A 12,714-nucleotide genomic window follows, 5' to 3' on the forward strand; every position below is an offset into this window, starting at 1 on the left:
TGCCAAGAGAGGCACAGATAGGACAGGAGAAGGGGGGATCACTTGGCCCTTGTCATTCCATGGGCATCTCTTCCTGCCTGGCATTTCTGAGCCAGACACTTGGCTGGGCCACGGTTCTGTGTCCCATCTGGATAGGCTGGTAGCGACACTCGGTGTGACCACGACCACGGTAACAGATGCCATTAAGGATGTGGACAAGGTGTAGAAGTGAAATATAGAAAAACTGATTTTGACACTGGTTGTCCCCCTTCCCCTTCTACCTGGGTACACTATTGCTGCGTGGTGTCATTTGGACTGTGATGTAGCACAACTCATTTTCTCATATATGGAAGTTTCTCAGAAAATTAAAGACACCACGGCCCTAAACAGAACCCAGTAATTTTGTTTGGATTTATTTCCCTTGAAATGTGAACACATATATCCCCAAAGGATGCTACCAAAATGGTCACACCAATCCAAGAGAGCCGCCCCTTCTCTATGTGTTAGATATTCCATTTTCTCCAGCACTAAGACCCCCATTAGCTACAGCAATTTATGAGGGCTGAGAGTTTGTATAGAACAGGAGGATCATTGCATACTGGACCACCCTCACCATAGGAACTGTACCAGAGTTTGGCAGGAATGGACAACGTTCCAGATATGTGTGTGTGTGTGTGTGTGTGTGTGTGTGTGTGTGTGTGTGTGTTATATATACTCCAAATATTGGCAAGGAAAGTTGAAAAATCTCTCAACCTCAAATATCAGGACAGTAGGCAATCAAAACAGACTAATGGCATGGATTAGAGGTCACCTACCACCCCACAGAGAATGGGTCCCTGTCAACCACAGCCCCACAGAGATCATCCCCAAGTTCACCTCATAGCACCAAAGCCAGAAACCCACAGGGACGCCATTGATGCAACAAAACACTGATGGCAGAAGGAGGGGAGGAGAGGAGTCACGTTTCACATGGAAGCACTGACGAGAACTGCGCAAGGCCACCTGAGAGACTCAGGGCTCAGGTCTGCCCCAGGTGCCTGCTGGGGGCAGGGTGCCACGGGCTCCAATCCTGGGCCTCAGACGGGCTGGTTTTTAAGGACGTGGCCACTGCTGTTTCCGGCGAGGAATAATATAGAGGTAGTCTTCGGAATGCTAATTCCCCATTGGCACTGGAGGGAGGACTGGCATTTGTGGGTTTTCCTTCATACTCGAAAAGTCCAACCAAGATTTGATAGGAAAACAGGACCGTGAGAAAGGGAAAACCCTGACAGGAAGCACCCAGATTTCCTCCTTGCTGTAGTTTGGATCTGGGATGTTCCCCAGGCTCATGTGTTGAAAGCCTGGTCCCCAGGGCACCACAGTCCAGTGGTGGGGCTCCTGGGAAATGACTGGCTCACAGGGCTCCGATCTCCTCGATGGATTAATTCACTGTTGGGTTTGGAACTGAAGGACTATTGGGAACCCATTGAAACTGTAGGACATGAGGCTTCGTTGAAGGAGGTAGGTCACTGGGCACATGCCCTGGAAGGGTATGCGTTCTTCCTGGCCCTTCCTCTCCTTCTCTGTCTCTCTCCAGCCCCCCACCCGCTCTGTGCTGGCCACCGTGAGGCGAATAGCTCTGCTCTGCCACACGCTCCCCACCCTGATGTTCTGCCTCACCACAAGACCACAATCACGGGGCCACGCAACTGTGGGCTGAAACCTGTGAAACCGTGAAGCAGAATAAATCTTCTCTCCTCTAAGCAGATTTTCTCAAGTGTTTTGTCACCACGCAGAGGAGCTGACACCCTCCCTTTTCACGGGTGGCTTGGTAGAACCCCGCAACGGTGGCCAGTCTTCTCTTGACCTGAGTGAGCAGGTCACTACCAAGAAACGATCATGGTTATTGGAGGACTCTAAAATATCTTGGAAGTTAAGCTGTGCAAAACATGCAACAGCATATCTGTGTGTGATGTCCACTGGGGCCTTCTGATGTGGCCCTCCCCCCAGGCCTCAGCACTGCCCTTACTGGAAAATCATGGATAGGTAGATGAAGAGAAAGTCGGCCACCCTGGCAAGTTCACAAAGAGGGTGATAGATAGAGTTGGAAGTAACTTGGACTATGATTTGTCATCATTCCTGGGGGAGATAAATTTGTAAAATATAAAAACATTAGGAGTATCAGGTAAACACTGTGATGCAGCAATTGCAAAGCCAGTTCTCTGCACCACGGAAATGATGTAGTGGTGCAAGAATGATGGACAGCATTATTTTTCAACATAAAATCTCGAACCAACCCAATTTCAAAACCATTTGGAAAAGGTGAATGAAAACTGCAAAAACTAAGAAAGAAAGGTTTTCTTCTTTTTCCTTCTTTAAAGGAAGAGGACAATCATATTGGGGATGGCACTGGTGACCCCCTCCAGGGGCTAGGGTACTAGTGTACCTGTCCACTATGCTGCTGATGAAAAACTTCTTGTTGAATTGAGCTCAATGGTGGCAACCTGTGCAGAAAGGCAGAACCAGGAGAGATGGCCCTGCACTGCAGGGAGGCTCGGTCCCTAGAGCCCTGCTGTTGGTGAAGAGCTGATTGCTAAGGAGCTCAACAGAGGCTAAAACAGGGCAACAGCAGGGGGCTAAAGAGCTGAATGGAGGCTAAGCGTCCCTGGGTGGGCTCGAACCACCAACCTTTCGGTTAACAGCCGAACGCGCTAACCGATTGCGCCACAGAGACGCGGCGGGTCCCTTACCTGGAGTCCATGGGTTCCAGTGCGCACTAAGCCGCTTTCCCCCAGGCCACGCGCAGCGGCTCCTGCAGAATCCGGGCAAATTCCCACAGCTCAGACAAGCCGCCCGATCAGCGCGGCGAGTTGGAAAGCTGACCATCGGCGGATTCCGAGGCCAGAGGGCAGCAGAATGGCCTCCACCCCGAGCTGCCAGGCGCGGATTTCAAAAGCTGACGCCCGGGAGATGCCCGCTGGGCTCTGGGGTCGAGGCTTCTTCCTCGTCCTGCCCTGAGTGGGCCTGTCCCCACCGTAGCGCGCTGGCCTGGGACGGGCCGCAGGGCCAGTCCTTTAAAGGACCCTGAGATCGGAAACGCGAGCGTTTATCCCAGGCCAAGGTCTTTGCACGAAGCCTCGGCTCGGCCAAGTTTCTAGGCCTCCGCGGAGGCGAAGCCGGGAAGGCCCGGTGCCCGAGCGCCCTCGAGGTCCCGGGGCTCACGGAGGCCGGGGTGGGCGCGGGGTGGGCGCGGGCGAGAGCAGCGACCGGGCGGCCCAAGGCCACGGCCAGGAGCACGAAGGGGCGGAGGGGAGCAAGACAGGCGACGACCTGCTGCTGGGAACACGGAGCCACGGAGTTGCACCCCTGAGCGACGTCCAGCACGGGGACGGGGGGAGGGGGGGTCGCCGAGCTGTGTCCTGCACCCGGACTGAGAAGGCGCCGCCCGTCCTCGCCCGCGCGGCGCCGTGACCGTCTAGTGGTCAGTACTCTGCGCTGTGGCCGCAGCAACCGCGCTTCGAATCGCGTCACGGCCCGCCCTGCACTCACGTGGGCCCCCTTGTCTTTCAATCCTCACCCCCGCATCCAGTGCCAAACTTTTAGGTGGCTCCAGAGCTCTCTGGTCTGGAGGAAGAAAGGAAGCCCCGTCCTTGGCCAGTTCTCGGTCACCAGAGAACCCGAGCATTGAGGAGCTGCCTCTGACGCAGTGGTTGTGGTCGACCTCCTTTTACTGGTTCACGTATTGCAGTCATCCGTGGGGTCGGTTTAGACCAAATAAGAAACGAGATGAGATTTGCACTCCAACGAGGCTTTGGAAACAAGGTGGAATAACCATAGTAACGTGTGCACTTAGTGAATGAGATTCCCCAACCAAGTGTGTGTGTGTGTGTGTGTGTGTGTGTGTGTGTGTGTGTGTGTGTGTGTGTCGGGCATGGGGGGACAATAAAAACCGAAGTGCAGCTCACATATTAAATTGCACCCATCCTCAGTTCATAGCCTGGTGGATCCCGTCCAACAGGAACCCTCTTCTAGGGCAAGTGACAGTGGAGTCTGTTCTCCGTCCATCCCCACAACCTCACTGAAGGGAATCACCACTATGTTTTCTATCTCCAGGGTTAGTTTTGCTTTATTCTTGAAATTCTCGATCAAATACCATACTTTTTGGCCAGTGGTTTGCATTTTTTTTTAATGCAGCATAAAGTTTCTGGTATGCATCCATTTGTTGTCACCATCAGTGTTTTGGTATTGTCCCAAAATGTGAATAAAGTAAAGTGGATGGAGACCGGTTATGTCTAGTTGCAGCCCTGCAGAAGAAGGTGGCTATGGACATTGCCGTAGGGGTCCCCTGAGGCCTCGTGCATTCATTTCTTTTGAGTACAAACCTAGTGAGGGAATTGCTGGGTCATGGGGCAGGTGTATTTTAAACTTCATGAGAAGCTAGCAAGGGTTTTCAGGATGTTTGCACTGTCTTACTCTCTCACCACAAGAGAAGATACTAATTATTTTTATGTTTTCATTTTTGATACTTTGTTTTCTTTTTAGACGTACATGATGGTAGAGTGTTTTTTGCATATTACACATACCACGAGTGTAACTTTCCACCTTTGAGGTCGTACATGACGTGGAGTTGCACTGGTTGTGTATTTGTATGTGAACAAAGGAAACTTAGGTCCAATTCATTGTACTCTCCTCTTCCCATTCTCCTCTCTTTACTTCATTCCCCTTTGTCTAATGCTATATTTATGTATATATTTTCACCTTCCTTTTACCCATTCATTTGTTGAAGGGTGCATTAGGCTGGTTTCATAGATTAGCTGTTGTGAATTGCTGTCAAATTGATGTGCCTCTGTCACTGTAGTATGCTGATTTTAAGTCCTTTGGATGTATACCAAGGAGTGGGATAACTGGGTCAAATGGTGTTTCCATTCCAAGTGTTCTGAGGAATCTCCATACTGCTTTCCAGAATGGTTGCACCAAATTGCAGTCCTGCCAGCAAAATATGAATGTACTTTCCCCCCACATCCTCACCAACATTTGTTGTTACTTGTATTCATGATAATTGCCATTCTGAGGGAGCAGGAGGGAATCTCGAGAGAGGTGAAAGTCCTCTCTTGTATGTCTTTTGGTAGTATGGCCATTTTGATCATATTAATTCTGCATGTCCAAGAACATGGGAGAACTTTCCATCTTCTAAGGTGTTCTTCAATTATTTTCTTTAGTGTCCTGTAGTTTCTATTGTAGAGGTCTAATGTATATGTATACGCATATACTTGGGAATCTCTATTTTTTGAAGATAGTTTTCCTAGTGCCTCTTTCAATTGATTCATCATTTATGTATAGGACTGCAATTGATTTGTGGGTGTTAATTTTATATCCTGCTCCTTTGCTGGATTCATTCATGAGTCCTAGAAGTCTTCTGGTAGAGTTTTTGGGTCTTCTGTGCATAGAATCATGTCCTCAGCAAACAAGGATAATTTGAGTTTTTCTTTTTCCCATTGGGAGAGAAGATACAAATTCTTGTAAGCTCATGTTTTTAACTATCTCTTAAAAGTGACCCATTTGGGTGGGTGTGTAAGGGTATGTTACCATTATTTTCAGGAATGAGCAATGATATTGTGTTCCTTTCTTATTTCTTTTGGTTATGTAGAAATGTTGTTGGAGAGATGCTGATCAGTGTCTTTCCACCTTCCTTTCCTTTTTCTTTTTCTTTTTTGTTACCAGGGATTGAACCCAGGGTGCTTTACCACTGAGCCTCCTCCCCAGCCCTTTTTCTGTTTTAAATTTTGAGATAGGGTCTCACTAAGTTTCTCAGGGCCCTACTGAGTTGCTGAGGCAGGGCTCAAACTTGCCATCCTCCTGCCTCAGCTTCTAGTGTTGCTGGATTTCTGGCCTGGCTCCCCACACCCACCTTGTTTCCCCTCTTTTTTTCATAACCTTTTACTATTAGACACATTCAGGTTTGTGAAAGATAGAATAGACAGGACACAGGATTTCAACACACTCCACATCCGGCTTCCCCTAGCCTTTAACATCTTACATTAGAATGATACCTTTGTCCCAAGTAAAGCATAAATACATTTGCTACTAGGAGTAGGATACACTCAGGAGATAATGGAAGACAAAGAAGGCCTTGCTCAGAGAAGCCACTGTCATGTGACCTGAACTAAGGAGGATTGCCTTTGTCCTGTGCACCCAAGATCCAAGAAATATCTTAACTGATCAGGGATATGGAATTTAGAACTGATATAGAAAAACATAAAGTCATTTGAAGCACAACAGTCTAGTTATAAAGGGCAGAAAGAGATTTAAGGACATGCAAAGAAATTTTACAAAAACAAACAAAAACAGGAACCACATGATGAGTTGGTGAAAATGAGTCTAACTAGACCACGAAGCCCCAACACAACACCTGCCCATCAGAATAGACCTAGTTCACTCATTTTGAATATAAAAGTATATTCCAGCTGAAGAAGTTAATCAGACAGAAAAAGATAAGACCATAAGACGGTGCCATTCTGTACCAGGCTGCTTGTAAGCCAAGGGTGAACACTGGACAAAAGCAAATGGCTGGTAGAACAAGGAACGACATCCTCTGGCTCCTCCATCCACTGTTCCTCCCTGAACCAGCCTCTTGGGGGCCCAAAGAGAGTGTGGGGTAGGGCAGCATTCCTGGGAACTGTCCTGTATTGGCTCTTGTGTAAGTCTCTGTAAGACATGAGAATCTAAAGCAAGATTCAATCCTTGGTCCGTTCCAGGGATGCAGAAGGGAAGGAGAGAGGAGAGAAGCTCCATTACCACTCAGATGCAGAGTCACCCAGGGACATAGCCAAGAGTGCAGCTGGGTTCTGAAGGTCTTTGGGGCAAACACCTGACATGGGTCTCAAGGTCGGGAGGATAGGGCTTGGGAGGCAGTGTTACAGGGTTGGGGCCTGGCGGGAAATTGAGGCCCTGTGAAGACCCCTTCAAACAACCCTGAGTTTACGGAAGGGAAAGGAAAAGAGAAAGGCAATACTGTCAGGGAGAGAGGGAGTGGGTCCCCTCAGAGAGGAGAGGGACAGAGTGCCTCTGCTGCCTTCCAGGTTTATTGGGGATGCTGAGAGTCCCGCTCAGATCCCCCTTTCACTTTTGACTGACAGTAGAATGACATCAGACTGGCACGTCCCCTCTGCCATGACAACTCTAGGTCACTTTGGCCCATGCTGACAGTTTCTAAGTGGACCCTTGGCCATAAATTTTTACAGATTTTAAGGTGAGAGGAATTCTCCTTCACTCCCTGAGTTCTGAGCCTCGCCTGTTGAAAGGCTCAGAAAAGCCTCCCCCTGCAGGTAACTCGTGCTGCTCTTGTGCACTTCACTTGGGGCTGCGTTCCTCCTGCAGGGATGGCAGGCAGTTCGCTGAGAGATTTGACAAGTCCTGGCCATGAACGTCGGGCAGGGCTGCAGGGAACCTGCTTCTGGAGAAAGAAAGCCCACGAGCCTCAGCCCAGTGGAGCCTGTGTGTGGCATCCTTCCCGGACCCTCGAGTTCCCGCCACTCGTAGCCCCTAGCAGCGCCAGCCAGGGCAGGGCAGGGGCTCCGTAGATTAAGAAGTGAGGACATGACCTTTCCGTAGGTTCGCTGCAGACGAAGACCAGGCACCCAAAACGGATGAATTTCTCCTGTTTTCCTCTAGCGGGTCTCCACCCGGTGGTCCAGAGCCCGCTGCAGACTTGGGCTTCTTGAAGCCAGATGGTTTTCGTCATAGTGACGTCCGTATATTATTGCTTTCCGCGTCCCCAGTGTGGAGCAAGTCCTGTCCCCAAGCGTTTTGGTCCAGTGGTAGAATTCTCGCCTCCCACCCTTCCCGGCCAATGCACGCCTTTTCTTAGCGTAGCGGACCTGGAAGGGAATGCCCGACCGCAGCGCCCAGGGACCAGTTGCGCACACCGCGGGGGAGGCGCGGAGCCCAGACCCACGGGCGCCACGGGTTCTGCATGGTCGCCACCGCGGGCAGCCACTCCTTGTGCCTGGTGATCCCGATCAAAGTCAGTCCGCGGCGTCCGGGGAAAGTTCAGGGTGGCCCAGGAGCGCGGCGAGGGGACACCCTTCTAACCCTCCTGCTTTCGCCCCCCGACGGGCGCCCTGCCTTCTGCATAGAGTTTGGATCCCCTGAGGCTCTGCAGCCCGCCCGCTCCCCACCCACCCAACACGGCCTCGGGCCGCCTGAGATTGGAGGAGGAGCCTGGGACCAGCCAAGATGCGTCCTGTCTGTGGACCCCCCTGCTTTCACCCGCTCTTCGCAGCCAGTCCAAGTGCTGCCCACTCCAGCGCACTGGCCAAGGGCCACCGGTCCTTTACTCTCTTGAAAAGGCCTCAGGAAGAGCTCGGAGGGAGACGCCAGGACAACAGAACTGAGTAGGCTTCTCCCCTTTCTGTGTCCTCTGTCCTGCCTCTGAAGGTCAGCCGCACGCACACCGCAGTGCATAATAGGCTCCAGTCTGCAGGGCATCCCTCCTGCCCTGCTCCTTCTGCCCTCCTCCTGCTCCTCCTCCTCCTCCTTCTGCCCTGCTCCACCTGCCCTGCTCCTCCTCCTCCTCCCCTGCTCCTCTTGCCCTGCTGCTCCTCCTCCTCCTCCTCCTCCTGACCATTCTGTTCCTGTCCCTGCTCCTCCTCCTCCTCCTCCTCCTGACCATTCTGTTCCTGTCCCTGCCCCTCCTCCTCCTCCTCCTCCTCCTTCTGCCCTGCTCCTCCTGCCCTGCTCCTCCTCCTCCTCCTCCTGACCATTCTGTTCCTGACTCTGCTCCTCCTCCTCCTCCTCCTTCTGCCCTGCTCCTTCTGCCCTCCTCCTCCTCCTCCCCTGCTCCTCTTGCCCTGCTCCTCCTCCTCCTCCTCCTCCTCCTGACCATTCTGTTCCTGTCCCTGCCCCTCCTCCTCCTCCTGCCCCTCCTCCTCCTCTACTCCTGCCTCTGCTCCTCCTCCTCTTGCCCCAGCTCCCCTGCCCCTCCTCTTCCTGCTCCTCTTCCTCCTCCCCCTCCTCTTCCTCCTATTCCTCTTTCCCTGTCTTCCTCCCTGTCCTCTTCCACCAGCTCTTTCTCCACCTCCTTCCCCTGCTCTCCTCCTACTCTGGTTCTCTGCCCTGCTCCTCCTCCTGCCCTGCTCCTCCTGCCCCTACTCCTCCTCCTCCTCCTGCTCCTCCTCCTGCCCTGCTCCTCCTGCCCCTACTCCTCCTCCTCCTCCTGCTCCTCCTCCTTCCCACCCCTGCTCCTCCTCCCCCTCCCCCTTGCTCCTCCTCCCCTTTCTTCCCCTCTTCTTCCTCCTCCCTCTCCTCCTCCCTTTCCTCCTCTTGCTCCCCCTCCTCCTCCTCTTCCCACACCATCCTCCTCCTCTGGCCCCTCCCCCTCCCCCTCCTCCTCCCCCTCCTCTCCTCCTGCCACTGCTCTTCCTCCCCTTCTTTGCCCTCTTCTTCCTCCTCCCTTTCCTCCCCTTGCTCCCCCTCCTCCTCCTCTTCCCCACCATCCTCCTCCTCCGGCCCCTCCCCCTCCCCCTCCTCCTCCTCCTGCCACTTCTCTTCCTCCCCTTCTTTGCCCTCTTCCTCCTCCTCTTTCCTCCCCTTGCTGTCCCTCCTCCTCCTCTTCCCTTGCATCCTCCTCCTCCTCCTGCCCCTCTCCCTCCCCTCCTCCTCCCCCTCCTCCTGCCCCTGCTCCTCCTCTTCTTTATTCCCCTCTTCATCCTCTTCCTGACCCTCCCCCCCTTCTCCTCCTCCTCCTCCTCCTCCTGCCTCTGCTCCCCCTCCCCTTCCTTCCTCTCTTCATCCTTTCTGGGCAGGTTGACCTGTTCCTTAGTTCTGTAGTCCAAGCTCCTCTGGAGGCTGAGGCATGAAGATTGCTTGATCCCAGAGGTTTGGAGCCGCACTGGACAACACAGTGACCACCTATCTCCTAATTTGTTTTAAAAGTAGGTTTCTGGGGCTCTGGATGTGGCTCAATCGGTAGCATGCTTGCCTGACATGCATGCGGCTTGGTTCGATCCTCAGCACCACATACAAGCAGGGATGTTGTGTCCGCCGAAAACTAAAAAAAAATAAATGCTGAAACTCTCTCTCTCTCTTTAAAAAAAATAAAAATAAAATAAAAGTAGGTTTGTGTTGGTTTGGAAGTTGCTCAGTATACCAGCAAGTCTCCTTGTGAGCAGAGCAAAAAAAATTAAGATGAACCACTAAAGGGATATCTCTTCAGTGAGTCTGACGTGGTGCGTTATGATTTCCCGATACAAAGAGAAACCAGCCATCATGATGACAAGGGTGTTGCCTATGCCCAACTTTTGGTCCATCCCTATAAAGGAGAGTCTGGGGGACAGGAAGGAGGAATTGTTTTGTCAACATGCTCTTAGGCTGAAGGCCTTGAACTTTGGATTCACACAGGCAAACAACAGTCAAACTGAAGCTGAGGCCTACCAGCCAGAAACCATCAACTCATCGCTAACCTTGTGCTGTGACCATCAAATACGATTTCTTTGTTTTCCATGAGCATTTTATCAAATTTCCTTTCTTGCCCCCCTCAGCAGAGTGCTAACCTGCTTGTACAGTAGGCCCCATTTTTATTTTTTTATTTTTTTTATTTTTTTAGTTGTTGATGGACCTTTAATTAATTAATATGTGGTGCTGAGAGTCGAACCCAGTGCCTCACACATGCTAGGTGAGCACTCTACCACTGAGCGACAACCCCAGCCCCTAGGCTGTTAAGGTCTGTAGACAAGTCAAAATAACACGGGGTATTTTGCCAGAGAAATGTTAGAGTTGGTAAACAAGTCTGGATGGTGCCTGGCAAAATGCCAGAGGGAGTGGTTTGAGAAGTAACAAAAGCAAGCCATTAAGTGTGGAGATTCCTTATTGGTTGACTGATGTATCCAGTTTATGCTAATTAAGATAAGCTGTGCAAAATGTATAAATAGCTCTGTTGTCCTACAATAAACGGCTTCCATTCCTGCTGTATCAATGTACAAGAGTTATTCGTCACCCCCCGGTTATTATGCTGCAGCCGGACTGCGGCACTAGGCCCCATTTTTAAATAACTGAATGTTCACATAAGTTCTCTAAGTCTTTATTGATGCACTATAATCATACCTAATAGCAGGATTCATTAGACCATATTTGTACGTACACATAATTTAATCAACCTCAACGTCAGTATCTTTCATTTATTTCCCTCCTCTTCCCACTCTTTAAAATGTTAAGGTGTCCAGGTTTATGATTCACAAACAAAGGCCCCTGGAGAACTTTCCTGCGATGCCCGCACATTGTTATTTTGAGACGTCATCTCCATCTTCATTGATCATCTGTGTAACTATTTAACTTTATGCAGTACTTATGAGCACATAAGTACTCTGTGAACTGTGAGGGAATCTGGGTACACTCACCCTAGACGCAGTAGTGAGTGCTCTCGGGTACTCTGATTCGTGGAGACTTTTCAAAAACCACCCAACTTTGGGGGTTCCAGCAGAGACACTGGAATGGATTCAGCTTGGCCACCTCTCAGGAAACAGTGTGTCTAAGTGTCAGGGCCCTGCCCCCTGGCGAGGCCGTGTATGGTGGATTTTGAGTCTCGGGCAGGTATGTTCTTGTTTCAGTGGTCATACAAACATTGGCAGGGTTTGGCACAGACCTCTAATGCCAGTGGCTCAGGAGGCCCAGGCAGAGGGGATGGCAAGTTCCAGTCCACTCTTGGCAACTTAGTGAGGCCCTAAGGAATTTAGGGGGACCCTGTCTCCAAGACTAAAAAGGGCCAGGGGTTTCACTCAGTGGTTCAGTGCTCCTGGGTTCAATCCCTGGGAACAAGGAAAAGCAAAAACAGACATTAAACATTGTTGAGGGCTGGGGTTGTGGCTCAGTGGTAGAGCACTTGCCTCACATGTGTGAGGCACTGGGATCGATTCTCAGCATCACATATAAATACATAAATAAACAAATAAACAAATAAAGGTCCATCAACATCTAAAAAGAAATTGTTTAAAAAATAACATGTTTGACTGGTTTTTATTTTAATTCAACAAATCTGCATTCATTGTGAAAAAGAATATATCCCCTTCCCAGACCAACAAACCTATCTTAATTCTATGAAAAAGAGAGTTCCCTGCACAGCAATCCTCCCTTGATGATACACCTTTACCTAATTGCGTCCTGTAAGCCAAGGACGGAGTCCCAGGTCCCATCTTGAGGATCCTGGGAGCTCCCTGGGTCAAGGGAAAAGTGGAAAGACCAGGAAAGGAAAATCACAGTATCGCTTGCGGGACTTTCACCTGATAGGAAAGTGGTCACCTGAGGCAGAGAAAGTTGGGGGCCGCACGGGTACTTCCTCAGCCGGAGCCTCAAGAGCATTTGGCCCCGCGTGTTTGTAGCAGATGAAGTCCCTGGCACTGGTCCCTAGGCATGCCGTTCGTCCCTGGGCACCTCTGAGCACGATTCAGAAGGCACCTCCGTGGGTTCCATGGTGTAATGGTGAGCACTCTGGACTCTGAATCCAGCGATCCGAGTTCAAATCTCGGTGGGACCTTTCCCTTTTCCTTGTAGGAAGCAAGGCTCGGCTCCTGCCCACTGCCCACAGGGTTCCGCGGCGCTGCGGCGTCGAGCCACGGAGGAGCTGACCCCGGCCCGGCCGCTGGGGAGCAGAAACGGGAAGGGCAGGGCGCAGGGGGCGGCGCAGCCCAGCCCAGGTCGCCGCCTGTGGCTCCTCCGGGCTCAGGGAGGCTCCCTCCGGTAGCCATCCACCGGGCACGCCGCCCC

At 51.3% G+C, this 12,714-nt stretch overlaps 2 non-coding genes across 2 annotated transcripts; one reads left to right on the forward strand and one right to left on the reverse strand.

Annotated features, from left to right (window-relative positions):
- Positions 1 to 2,618: 2,618 nt before the first annotated feature.
- On the reverse strand, positions 2,619 to 2,692 carry Trnan-guu (transfer RNA asparagine (anticodon GUU)). The gene has a single exon. It is a non-coding gene; the product is annotated as a tRNA-Asn (tRNA).
- A 9,720-nt stretch (positions 2,693 to 12,412) lies between these two features.
- Positions 12,413 to 12,484, forward strand: Trnaq-cug (transfer RNA glutamine (anticodon CUG)). The gene has a single exon. It is a non-coding gene; the product is annotated as a tRNA-Gln (tRNA).
- The last annotated feature ends 230 nt before the right edge of the window (positions 12,485 to 12,714 follow it).

The sequence above is a fragment of the Ictidomys tridecemlineatus genome, chromosome 11 (assembly GCF_052094955.1).
Source record: "Ictidomys tridecemlineatus isolate mIctTri1 chromosome 11, mIctTri1.hap1, whole genome shotgun sequence".
In the NCBI taxonomy this organism is placed as follows: Eukaryota; Metazoa; Chordata; class Mammalia; order Rodentia; family Sciuridae; genus Ictidomys; species Ictidomys tridecemlineatus.